Genomic DNA, 15,658 nt, shown 5'->3' on the forward strand with positions numbered 1-15,658 from the left:
GGTGTTCACCATATGAATGATTTTTATCTCTATGTATGGGATGTGTATTGAAATATGAAATCTTGTGGTCTATTATTATGATTTGATATATATAGGTTAAACCTATAACTCACCAACATTTTTGTTGACGTTTTAAGCATGTTTATTCTCAGGTGATTATTAAGAGCTTCCGCTGTCGCATACTTAAATAAGGACGAGATTTGAAGTCCATGCTTGTATGATATTGTGTAAAAACTGCATTCAAGAAACTTATTTTGTTGTAACATATTTGTATTGTAAACCATTATGTAATGGTTGTGTGTAAACAGGATATTTTAGATTATCATTATTTGATAATCTACGTAAAGCTTTTTAAACCTTTATTGATGAAATAAAGGTTATGGTTTGTTTTAAAATGAATGCAGTCTTTGAAAAACGTCTCATATAGAGGTCAAAACCTCGCAACGAAATCAATTAAAATGGAACGTTTTTAATCAATAAGAACGGGACATTTCAAATGAGCCACCTGGTAACCACTTAACCCTTTATTTACCCTTGTCAAACACAATATATATACACCGAACAAGTGTATCTTCAAATAAATACGAAGTACTAACGCATTCCGATTATAAATTGCTAGCGCGACTAGCTCGAAATGGGGTTGTCAAACCCGATAGATCTATCCATAGGATTCGCGTTCACCAGTAGAAACCAGTGATTACAGTTACCAGACTAGGGAATATTTTTGTTCAACTCATAATGAATAATTTAACTTTAATTACCACTTGTATCTAAACGTAAAATAAAATGCATGTAATCACATCCCAAAAATATACTTTAAAAAGTATGAAAAACGGGAATATAATGTAGTGACCCGAACTTTTCCATGTTTATTTATATTAAATGAAATTGATATTTACATGATTAAGTGTTTCCAACATGTTAAGCAATCAAACTTGTTAAGACTTGATTAATTGAAAAAGATTTTATATGGACAATTGACCACCCAAGTTGACCGGTGATTCACGAACGTTAAAACTTGTAAAAACTATATGATGACATATATATGGATATATATATATATATATATATATATATATATATATATATATATAGTTAATGTAAAGACCTGTCCTAATCCATCCGGACGAAGTCCACATCGATTATAAACGATTCACAATAGTTGGTTACATCGCGAGGTACTTGACCTCTATATGATACATTTTACAAACATTGCATTCGTTTTTGAAAGACAAACTTTCATTTCATTGAAAGTTGATGACATGCATACCATTTCATAATACATCCAACTATAATTGAATTAATAATGATATTGATGAACTCGACAACTCGAATGCAACGTCTTTTGAAATATGTCATGAATGACTCCAAGTAATGTCTCTATATGAGCAAATGCACAACGGAAGATTTCTTTAATACCTGAGAATAAACTTGCTTACAAGTGTTAACCAAAAGGTTGGTGAGTTCATTAGTTAAACATAAATAATCATTTCCATCATTTTAATAGACCACAAGATTTTCATTTTCAGTTCTCATAAATATACGTCCCATGCATAGAGACAAAAATCATTCATATGGATTGAACACCTGGTAACCGACATTCACAATATGCATATAAGAATATCCCCATCATTCTGGGATTCTCCTTCGGACATGACATAAATTTCGAAGTACTAAAGCATCCGGTACTTTGGATGGGGCTTGTTGGGCCTGATAGATCTATCTTTAGAGTTCGCGTCAATTATGGTGTCTGTTCCCTAATTCTTAGATTACCAGACTAAAAAGGGGCATATTCGATTTCGATCATTCAACCATATAATGTAGTTTCAATTACTGTGTCTATTTCGTAAAACAGTTATAAAAACAGTGCACGTATTCTCAGTCCCAAAAATATATATTGCAAAAGCATTTAAAAAGGGAGCAAATGAAACTCACTATAATGTATTTTGTAGTAAAAATACATATGACGATATTGAACAACTGAACAATGCAGGGTTGGCCTCGGATTCACGAACCTATATCATTTGTGTATTCATTAATACATGTATTCGTAATCGAACAATTTCATATATTATAACATTTATATATACTAGATATTTGATTTATATATATATTTAAAAATGGTTATTATTTATATAGTTAAAAATACTTAACTTGTTATATATGGATATCTATATAAAGATTGTTAATATCATTAATTCATACTTATATGTAATGTTACTTTTAAGTATATTTTATATACATGATAATATATAATATTAATAATAGTGAATAAAAGTTGTATTTGATTATAATTATAATAATTTTTAATGTTAATAATTCTAATAATGATAATCCTTATTAATAGTACTTATGTTAATGATAATATCTTTAACACTTATAAAATGATAATAATATTAATAGAAATATTGATAATAATAATAATAATAGTTTTGATGATAATAATACTTATAATAGTGATGAAAACGATAATTTTAATAAAATACCTTTGTTAAAAATAATAACTTTGAGAAATGATAATACTAATAATAATGATAATACAATTAAAAATGAATAAAAATGTTACATGTTAATAGTCATAATGATATTAATAACTCTTGTAATTTCAATAATATTAACAATAATAATAATATTAATGCTTATATTAGTAATTATAATGACAATAATAATAATAATACTTGTTAATAATAATCACGATGATAATAGTAGTAATTCCAATAATAATTTTAATTATAATGATAATTAAAATGTTATTATCTAATCTAATATTAATAATCCTAATAATAATAATAATAGTAATAACAATAATAATAATGATAACAATAATAATAATGATAATAATAATAATAATAATAATAATAATAATAATAATAATAATAATAATAATAATAATAATAATAATAATAATAATAATAATAATAATAATACTAATACTAATAATAATAATGTTAATATTAATAATATTAATAATGATAATAACATAAACCATATTAATGATAATAATTTTAGTAATCATGTTATTAATAATAATGATAATCATTAGTAATACCATATTTCTAATAAGTAATAATAATAACATAACAATAATAGTAATAATACTAATAATAATCTGATATGAAAACTACCTTTAGAAAGCCTCCTTTTAAAAAAAAGTCGCGAGCAGGGCTCGAACCCGAGACCTCTCGATAACCAACTAACTACACAAACCATTCGCCTGTCTATTTCTTTCTGATTTAACCCAAACAGATAAATAAATAAATAAACCGTATTAGATGTCCTTCATCTTCTTCTCCAAAACGTAAATCGACCAGAGGGAAAAACCATCACACAATCAATTGATTGAACAAACTAAGTATTTTTTAATCGAATTAGGTTTAACCAGAAATTGGGAATTGAATTAACAAACACAATAAAAAAAATATAACATGAAAGCAGCAGCAACAGGAGCTCGAAGAAAGCTCAAACACTGATTTCTCAATTGTAATCATTTTAGACTTTAAACCCAACATAAGAGTTGTTATAAATCACTCCTCAAATATTAGACACCCAAATTTAAAACCTGAAACAATCTACAAAACTCCAATTTGAATGAAAGGTTCGTTTTGACCTTTTAGAACAAAAGTTTGACTCTTCAAATTTACAATCAATTTGTGGGATTAGAGGCTGGAAATTTACAGATAGATCAATTGAATGATTCCTAACACAATTGCATCTTTAGATTCTGATAATTAATTTGGAAGAGACCTGTTGACTGAACTGGTTCGTGAAGAGGAAAACCGAACAAGATTCTTTAATTTTGATTTCATTATCGATTAATTTCAGGTATTAGGTGTGTATAAACGATAATAATAATGATGATATTCGAATGATCAAGCAGGGAACATGGATCGATTTTGTTGTTGTAGGGTTCCTGATGCAGTTCACGGATGTACAGTGGAATGAAGAAAAAAAATTAAAGTGGAAAGGGATAGCTGATACACTTATTCGCGTAATTTATATCTTTATAATCTGTTTTGATTAATATTAATAATTATTTAATACATTTATAATAATAATATTATCTATATTTATTTATAATAATTATATTAATAGTAATAATAATAAATATAAATAATAATAATAATAATTATAAAATGATAATCATGATATTACTTCTGATAATAATAGTAAGTTGTATTTATTTTTTTATAATAATAATTATGATAACTATAATAAAAATAACAATAACAATTTTTAATGATAATAGTAATAACACTTACAAATAATAATAATAATAATAATGGTCACAATAATTTTTAAAATTACAATTTTTAATTCTAGTTATAATAATAATGTTATTAGTAATGGTAACAATAACTTTATCAATAAAAATAATAACAATCAAATGTATCAAAAAAAATATATTGATATTAATATTAATATTTATGAAGGTAAGAATATTAATACAACAACCCTATTTTAACTTGTATTTAATAATCAAATAATATGTTATATAATATATTACAATATACACCAAATCCTTGATGATAGAAATCATATTCATATATATATATATATATATATATATATATATATATATATATATATATATATATATATATATACCTTTATTCATTTTAATATTAATTTATTTTGTATATTATTTTACATCTTTAATTCTAATGATTCATTGTAACGACATCTTACTTGTTTTGTATCTGATTTCACCTTCTCCATTCAGATGATTAAACTGTATTCTATCATATCGAATTAATGTATACTTTTAATCTTATATTTATATTTATATATATACACATATATATATATATATTTACATATTTGTTTACACACAATTGTTCGTGAATCGTCAGGAGCAGTCGAAGGTCATTTGAATATATGAAACAGTTCAAACTTTTTGAGACTCAACATTACAGACTTTGCTTATCGTGTCGAAATCATATAAGAATAAAGTTTAAATTTGGTCAAAAATTCCCGGGTCGTCACAGTACCTACCCGTTAAAGAAATTTCGTCCTGAAATTTGAGTGAGGTGGTCATGGCTAACAATAAGAATGTTTTCATGACGAATATGAGTTGATAAATAGAGTTTTATCATCATTGAGTAATATGTATAAGACAATTCGATTACTCAAAGAGTACGAATGAGGCTATCACTAAATGGTGAAATGAGAAAGGCAAGTTTTTATCATAACTTTTGACTAGTCATGGTTGAATTTAGAAAATAAGGTGCGTCTTAACTTTTGACAGAGTCAGGGTTGAATTCCAGAATTCAAGGGATTTAAAAGAAAATCCTTGGAAATCTATAAGATCTGATTATTCGGCGAATAAGGAAATCAGGATCTCTCTAATTAAATGTGGAGATCTGACTTGATTACTCTGTATGGCATTTTCATTATAAATTAAACTCTTCCGCTCCATTACTTTTACCATTCCTATTCTCAATTCCCAAATTCAAAAGATTGTGAAAATGCTTAATCCAATTCTGATCCTTGTCCTTATCATGACTATCGCCACAATCATTCTCCTTTTCTAACTTCTACCGGGAGAATCTGTTTTCTTCTACTTCGCCCTTGGGGTTATAGTATTTTTAATTCTCCCGTGTCTTTATGTTGCGATAAACATTGATATACACGGTTTGTAATTCCTATGTTTGTGATCGGCTTTTTTTTTCCTTCGCGAAACTCCATGCTCTTGTTTTCTCTTCCCGACTCCAAGTCAAGCGAATAATGGTCCAGAATTTGTAGATATAGAGTTTCGAATGATTATAATGTTCTAAGCAGGGTGGAACGTGATAGCACGATTTGATTTTCAAATTTATCAAAAATACAGACGATAGAACTATCAAGAATATATTCTTCTTGATATGTTCGGAGGTTATGTAGAATGAAAGAGTTATGTAACATGACACATGATGATGGTATAATCTACTGTGAACCATCATCACGTTTCATTAGAACCTCAGCATGACTTACTGTAATATAATCACGTTGATCAAGTGTCATTATATTATACTAACTCATGCATCAGTTCCCAACATTACTTCAATAACCTTTATATTTTAAGCTCGAGAGTTTACAGAATATAGAAACTAACAGTTTCTATATTATGTAACACTGATAGCACGAAGAGATTAATGATTTCAGATAAGAATAGTTATAAAAATATCTTCAGAAATATGGAGGATATTTATAATGAAAGATACAATGATATCTTGGAATTTCTAATATCGAAGGATGGTGAAGAAAATTTGTCCGCAAGAGTTTGGAGTCAAAAGCAAGGTATTCACTAAATATTTCATCAGAAACAGAATCATCAGGATTCTTAATGTACAAGTTTAGTCCTTGTGTTTTGTTCAGAGACTCCTTCGTAGTTTGCTCAATCCGTTTTCCAGTTCCAACTTTTTTTGTAGCTTTTCCAACATACTATTCTTTATCATCAAACTTCTGAATGATTAAGGTCGTTACGGTTGTCTATGGTTTCTGCTGCTTTATTCAGCTTTTTCAACATTCAGAGTATTAATTTGTAGACTGAGTGCTTTTCAGAATTTCAGAATGAAAGATCATAATTCTCAAAGATAAATGTTATACATATAACTGTTGATGTAGATATGCTGTGAGTTTTCAAAGTACTGATTGCTGATTCCCGATAATTGGTATGGCAGTTCTCGTTACAAGATGCGGAGGAGTATATGATATGGTTTCAATGAATAAATATAATGATTTATCAGAGAGATTTAAGCCAAGAAACAACAAGGTTGCAGGTACATCTGCTGGTAATATGGTGAAATATAAAAGGTTCTCTTGGTAACAATAAAAGAGCACGCATATATATCAAGGTTATAATAAGGTTGTTTCGAACGAAAAGTCGAAGTTGACTTGCTGGAGCTATGACAAAATTGGCTAATTTGAAAAGGAATTGTAAAGTTACTTTCAGTAATAACAACGCCAAAGGAATTAGCACAGCTATGTTTTAAACGTTTACTCAGGTTCCGAGAATTTTCAGGTGCATAACTATATGCATCAATCTTTCCTTCCGTAGATGATGTGCGGTTGGTTCATCCTCTCGATTGAGGTGTTTTCAAGAATCATGAAAGGTTTGAACGCAGATTATAATCGTCAAGATACAAATGAGGTTTAAGATGAAATCAAGTGGCAAACTTGAAGAGATGTTTAGTTTCATATGTTATAATCAATAATTTAATTCATTTTTAATTGTCCAATCTTGATAGTCTACAGTCGATATTCCACAGTTAACAGTCCAATAATTCATATATAGTTAAATTTATAATATTTGAATTAATTAATACGTATCGTGACCCCTGTACATGTCTCAGACTCGATCACAACTCAAATTATATATTAATCAACCTCAACCCTGTATAGAGAACTCGATCATTACTGCATATAGAGTGTCTATGGTTATTCCAAATAATATATATAAATGCGTCGATATGATATGTCAAAACCTTGTATACGTGTCCCGATATTTAAAGTGCATAAAATAAATAACAGAAATTAAATAACTATAAATAAAGTGCTTAAAGTAAATAACAGAAATTAAATGATGATAAATAAAATTGCGAGAATGTAAATTGCGATAAATTAAATGTAATCAGTTAGCTAGGAACAATTAGCTAGGAATAGTTAGCGTGGATTCTTAACAAAATTTCTCATAGTTAATTTGTTTGTTTCTATCAAATTTTTATTTAGTCAAATGTGTTCTTCATTATGTCACTTGTTGGATTCTGATAGATTAAAATCCAAATATGAAATTGAATGAAAATGGTTATTCTGCTGTGAACGGATACGTATATCGGTGGTTGTAAGTAGGATATTAAATGATCGTTGAATCAGATTCAAAGAATGTACAGTGTAACTTATTAATGCTAAATCTAAATATTCTTTGGGTATTACCTACCCGTTAAAATATTTTCATCATTAACAGTTTGAACAATAAAAATTTTAATTACAATCTTTATGAAAACATATATACATATATATTTTCTTCAGATGTAATCATGGATTTAATGAGTCAATATGATATTAAACTCATTTGATTTACCGTTAGAACAAGAATATATAATCTCTAAAACATTAAAGATTACATAGTCGCCATGTCGAACGAAGGTAATTGATGTAGAATGATTCGTAGAACGATGATTATACTCGAGGTACAGAATGAGATGTTGAGTCATGGATTGTTGAAACTTGGGTTGTTGGTGGTACTGGTGCCGTTGGTGCTGAGGCTAGTGATGTTACTGGTGTTGGTGATACTGCTGGTGCTTGCAAATTGTGTACCATGCTCTCTAAAGTTAATACTCGAGCTCGGAGTTCTCTAACTTCTTCTACTAACACCGGTTGGTTATCAGTGTGAGGTAGAGGTCGGATATATCCTCTATTTCCGTTAATGGTAGCCTCAAGACGAAAAATTCTTGCAAAAAGGGTATAAACGGTGTTGCGAACGGTTCGCCGGTGAGCGGGTCTAGTACTCCAAGGTTAGGTGGTAGATTCGATTCATGATATGGAGTACCTTCTTCTCTTTTCCATAGGGTGAGTATGTCGCGAACTCACCCCCATTTTCTCCAGTAATCACGGTAGTTGATTGGTTGGTGTGCTCCTGTCACGCTGTCTTCGGAGTCAGAGGAACTTGATCGATTCGTAGAGGCCATCTTACGCGATCTCAGGAAAGATTTTTGGTATGAAGAGTTTAGTGATAGCAGTTGATATTTGGATGGTATTCTCATTGCATAATTTGCATAGGTATATATAGTACCAGGATCCCTTAAATTAAGGAGAAATTTACGAGAGATATCAGGCAAGGTCTACAGTAACAGATACGCTAAGATATGAATTGTCAGATACGCTAAGATATGAATTTTGTCTATACACTATTCATGCAGTCAATGCAGTAAAACATGTCTAGACTAAGAATAATGAGTAGGTAATTTCCTAAGGATGATAAGCAGATGATTTTCGACAAAAATGATAAGCAAAACTTTTGACATGCAGACACGGTCGAAGTCCAGACTCACTAATGCATCCTAATGACTATCAGTTAGACACACTAATGCAAGACCTGGTTCGCTAAGACCACCGCTCTGATACCAACTGTAAAGACTCGTCCTAATCCATCCGGACGAAGTCCACATCGATTATAAACGATTCACAATAATTGGTTACATCGCGAGGTACATGGCATCTATATGATACATTTTACAAACATTGCATTCGTTTTTGAAAGACAAACTTTCATTTCATTGAAAGTTGATGACATGCATACCATTTCATAATACATCCAACTATAATTGACTTAATAATGATATTGATGAACTCGATGACTCGAATGAAACGTCTTTTGAAATATGTCATGAATGACTCCAAGTAATGTCTCTATATGAGCAAATGCACAACGGAAGATTTCTTTAATACCTGAGAATAAACATGCTTACAAGTGTCAACCAAAAGGTTGGTGAGTTCATTAGTTAAACATAAATAATCATTTCCATCATTTTAATAGACCACAAGATTTTCATTTTCAGTTCTCATAAATATACGTCCCATGCATAGAGACAAAAATCATTCATATGGATTGAACACCTGGTAACCGACATTCACAATATGCATATAAGAATATCCCCATCATTCAGGGATTCTCCTTCGGACATGATATAAATTTCGAAGTACTAAAACATCCGGTACTTTGGATGGGGCTTGTTGGGCCCGATAGATCTATCTTTAGAGTTCGCGTCAATTAGGGTGTCTGTTCCCTAATTCTTAGATTACCAGACTAAAAAGGGGCATATTCGATTTCGATCATTCAACCATATAATGTAGTTTCAATTACTTGTGTCTATTTCGTAAAACAGTTATAAAAACAGCGCATGTATTCTCAGTCCCAAAAATATATATTGCAAAAGCATTTAAAAAGGGAGCAAATGAAACTCACTATAATGTATTTTGTAGTAAAAATACATATGACGATATTGAACAACTAAACAATGCAGAGTTAGCCTCGGATTCACGAACCTATATCATTTGTGTATTCATTAATACATGTATTCGTAATCGAACAATTTCATATATTATAACATTTATATATACTAGATATTTAATTTATATATATATATATATATATATATATATATATATATATATATATATATATATATATATATATATATATATATATAAATGGTTATTATTTATATAGTTAAAAATACTTAACTTGTTATATATGGATATCTATATAAAGATTGTTAATATCATTAATTCATACTTATATGTAATGTTACTTTTAAGTATATTTTATATACATGATAATATATAATATTAATAATAGTGAATAAAAGTTGTATTTGATTATAATTATAATAATTTTTAATGTTAATAATTCTAATAATGATAATCCTTATTAATAGTACTTATGTTAATGATAATATCTTTAACACTTATAAAATGATAATAATATTAATAGAAATATTGATAATAATAATAATAATAATAGTTTTGATGATAATAATACTTATAATAGTGATGAAAACGATAATTTTAATAAAATACCTTTGTAAAAAATAATAACTTTGAGAAATGATAATACTAATAATAATGATAATACAATTAAAAATGAATAAAAATGTTACATGTTAATAGTCATAATGATATTAATAACTCTTGTAATTTCAATAATATTAACAATAATAATAATATTAATGCTTATATTAGTAATTATAATGACAATAATAATAATACTTGTTAATAATAATCACGATGATAATAGTAGTAATTCCAATAATAATTTTAATTATAATGATAATTAAAATGTTATTATCTAATCTAATATTAATAATCCTAATAATAATAATAATAATAATAGTAATAACAATAATAATAATGATAACAATAATAATAATAATAACAATAATAATAATAATAATAATAATAATAATAATAATAATAATGTTAATATTAATAATATTAATAATGATAATAACATAAACCATATTAATGATAATAATTTTAGTAATCATGTTATTAATAATAATGATAATCATTAGTAATACCATATTTCTAATAAGTAATAATAATAACATAACAATAATAGTAATAATACTAATAATAATCTGATATGAAAACTACCTTTAGAAAGCCTCCTTTTAAAAAAAAGTCGCGAGCAGGGCTCGAACCCGAGACCTCTCGATAACCAACTAACCACACAAACAATTCATCTGTCTATTTCTTTCTGATTTAACCCAAACAGATAAATAAATAAACCGTATTAGCTGTCCTTCATCTTCTTCTCCAAAATGTAAATCGACCAGAGGGAAAAACCATCACACAATCAATTGATTGAACAAACTAAGTATTTTTTAATCGACTTAGGTTTAACCAGAAATTGGGAATTGAATTAACAAACACAATAAAAAAAATATAACATGAAAGCAGCAGCAACAGGAACTCGAAGAAAGCTCAAACACCGATTTCTCAATTGTAATCGTTTTAGACTTTAAACCCAACATAAGAGTTGTTATAAATCACTCCTTAAATATTCGACACCAAAATTTAGAACCTGAAACAATCTATAAAACTCCAATTTGAATGAAAGGTTCGTTTTGACCTTTTAGAACAAAAGTTTGACTCTTCAAATTTACAATCAATTTGTGGGATTAGAGGCTGGAAATTTACAGATAGATCAATTGAACGATTCCTAACATAATTGCATCTTTAGATTCTGATAATTGATTTGGAAGAGACCTGTTGACTGAACTGGTTCGTGAAGAGGAAAACCGAACATGATTCTTTAATTTTGATTTCATTATCGATTAATTTCAGGTATTAGGTGTGTATAAACGATAATAATAATGATGATATTCGAATGATCAAGCAGGGAACATGGATCGATTTTGTTGTTGTAGGGTTCCTGATGCAGTTCACGGATGTACAGTAGAATGAAGAAAAAAAATTAAAGTGGAAAGGGATAGCTGATACACTTATTCGCGTAATTTATATCTTTATAATCTGTTTTGATTAATATTAATAATTATTTAATACATTTATAATAATAATATTACCTATATTTATTTATAATAATTATATTAATAGTAATAATAAATATAAATAATAATAATAATAATTATAAAATGATAATCATGATATTACTTCTGATAATAATAGTAAGTTGTATTTTTTTTTATAAAAATAATTATGATAACTATAATAAAAATAACAATAACAATTTTTAATGATAATAGTAATAACACTTACAAATAATAATAATAATAATGGTCACAATAATATTTAAAATTACAATTTTTAATTCTAGTTATAATAATAATGTTATTAGTAATGGTAACAATAACTTTATCAATAAAAATAATAACAATCAAATGTATCAAAAAAAATATATTGATATTAATATTAATATTTATGAAGGTAAGAATATTAATACAACAACCCTATTTTAACTTGTATTTAATAATCAAATAATATGTTATATAATATATTACAATATACACCAAATCCTTGATGATAGAAATCATATTCATATATATATATATATATATATATATATATATATATATATATATATATATATATATATATATATATATATATATATATATATATATATATATATATATATATATATACCTTTATTCATTTTAATATTAATTTATTTTGCATATTATTTTACATCTTTAATTCTAATGATTCATTGTAATGACATCTTACTTGTTTTGTATCTGATTTCACCTTCTCCATTCAGATGATTAAATTGTATTCTATCATATCGAATTAATGTATACTTTTAAACTTATATTTATATTTATATATATACACATATATATATTTACATATTTGTTTACACACAATTGTTCGTGAATCGTCAGGAGCAGTCCAAGGTCATTTGAATATATGAAACAGTTTAAACTTTTTGAGACTCAACATTACAGACTTTGCTTATCGTGTCGAAATCATATAAGAATAAAGTTTAAATTTGGTCGAAAATTCTCGGGTTGTCACAGTTAACATGATATTATGATAAGTATGTATCTCATTAGGTATTTTAACAATGAGTTATATACATAAAATTGAGTTTATTAAATTAAGAAACTCGAAACGATATATATAACGATTATCGTTATAACAACGTCTTACTAAATACATATGAATCATATCAAGATATTGATACACTATGTTTAATCATGATAAATAATAAGTAAACATGTCATTATGTATATTAACAATGAACTACATATGTAAAATCAAGACTACTAACTTAAGGTTTTCAAAATGAGACAATGTAACGATTATCATTGTAACGACATTTAAATGTATATATATCATATTAAGATATAGTAATATATCATAATATCATGATAATATAATAATTTAACATCTCATTAGATATACTAAACATTGGGTTAACAACATTTAACAAGATCGTTAACTTAAAGGTTTCAAATCAACATTTACATGTAACGACTAACGATGACTTAACGACTCAGTTAAAATGTATATACATGTAGTGTTTTAATATGTATTCATACACTTTTGAAAGACTTCAAGACACTTATCAAAATACTTCTACTTAACAAAAATGCTTACAATTACATCCTCGTTCATTTTCTTCAACAATTCTACTCGTATGCACCCGTATTCGTACTCGTACAATACACAGCTTTTAGATTTATGTACTATTGCTATATACACTCCAATTATCAGCTCTTATCAGCCCATGTGAGTCACCTAACACATATGGGAACCATCATTTGGAAACTAGCATGAAATATCTCATAAAATTACAAAAATATGAGTAATCATTCATGACTTATTTACATGAAAACAAAATTACACATCCTTTATATCTAATACATATACTACCGACCAAAAACACCTACTTTTTATGAATAGATTCATAAACTTAAGTTCAATATGAAACCATAGCAATTGGATTCACTCAAAACGGAGAAGTTATGGGTAAAACAAAATTGTTTTTTTTTTGCTTGTTGTAGCTACGTGAAAATTGGTAACAAATCTATATTAATCATATCCTAACTAACTTATATTGTATTATACATGTATTCTAATATATTATGTAATCTTGGATACCATAGACACGTATGCAAATGTTTTGACATATCATATCGACCCATCTATATATATTATTTGGAACAACCATAGACACTCTATATGCAGTAATGTCGGAGTTAGCTATATAGGGTTGAGGTTGATTCCAAAAATATATATAGTTTGAATTGTGATCTAGCCTGAGACGTGTATACACTGGGTCGTGGATTGATTCAAGATAATATATATCGATTTATTTCTGTACATCTAATTGTGGACAACTAGTTGTAGGTTACTAACGAGGACAGCTGACTTAATAAACTTAAAACATTAAAACGTATTAAAAATGTTGTAAATATATTTTGAACATACTTTGATATATATGTACATATTTGTTATAGGTTCGTGAATCGACCAGTGGCCAAGTCTTACTTCCTGACGAAGTAAAAATCTGTGAAAGTGAGTTATAGTCCTACTTTTAAAATCTAATATTTTGGGATGAGAATACATGAAGTTTTATAAATGTTTTATGAAATAGACATAAGTAAATGAAACTACATTATATGGGTGAATGATCGAAGCCGAATATGCCCCTTTTGCTTGGTAGCCTAAGAATTAGTAAACCGATCTACTAATTGACGCGAATCCTAAAGATAGATCTATTAGGCCTAACGAACCCCATCCAAAGTACCGGATGCTTTAGTACTTCGAATTCGTTTTTATCATGTCCGAAGGATTACCCGGAATGATAGGGGATATTCTTATATGCATCTTGTTAATGTCGGTTACCAGGTGTTCACCATATGAATGATTTTTATCTCTATGTATGGGATGTATATTGAAATATGAAATCTTGTGGTCTATTATTATGATTTGATAATATATAGGTTAAACCTATAACTCACCAACATTTTTGTTGACGTTTTAAGCATGTTTATTCTCAGGTGATTATTAAGAGCTTCCGCTGTTGCATACTAAAATAAGGACAAGATTTGGAGTCCATACTTGTATGATATTATGTAAAAACTGCATTCAACAAATTTATTTTTGATGTAATATATTCTTATTGTAAACCATTATGTAATGGTCGTGTGTAACGGTATATTTTAGATTATCATTATTTGATAATCTACGTAGTGCTTTTTAAACCTTTATAGATAAAATAAAGGTTATAGTTGTTTTCAAAATGAATGAAGTCTTTGAAAAACGTCTCATATAGAGGTCAAAACCTCGCGACGAAATCAATTATTATGGAACGTTTATAATCAATATGAACGAGACATTTCAGTTGGTATCAGAGCGTTGGTCTTAGAGAACCAGAAAATTACATTAGTGTGTCTTACCAAGTTTGTTAGGATGCATTAGTGAGTCTGGACTTCGAACGTGTTTTTCTTCAAAAACGATTGCTTAACATTTTTTGTTGGAAACTATATATTATTAACATGTAAATATTATATGATATATTAATCTCTTAATGTGTTTGATATTGTGTGATAGATGTCTACCTCTAGTACAAATCCCATTGATTCACCTAATAATAATGAAGAGTCGAATATATTTTGGGAAGATTCTCAAATTCTCGAAGAGGAACCGG

This window comes from Rutidosis leptorrhynchoides, chromosome 1, assembly GCF_046630445.1.
Source record: "Rutidosis leptorrhynchoides isolate AG116_Rl617_1_P2 chromosome 1, CSIRO_AGI_Rlap_v1, whole genome shotgun sequence".
Classification (NCBI taxonomy): Eukaryota; Viridiplantae; Streptophyta; class Magnoliopsida; order Asterales; family Asteraceae; genus Rutidosis; species Rutidosis leptorrhynchoides.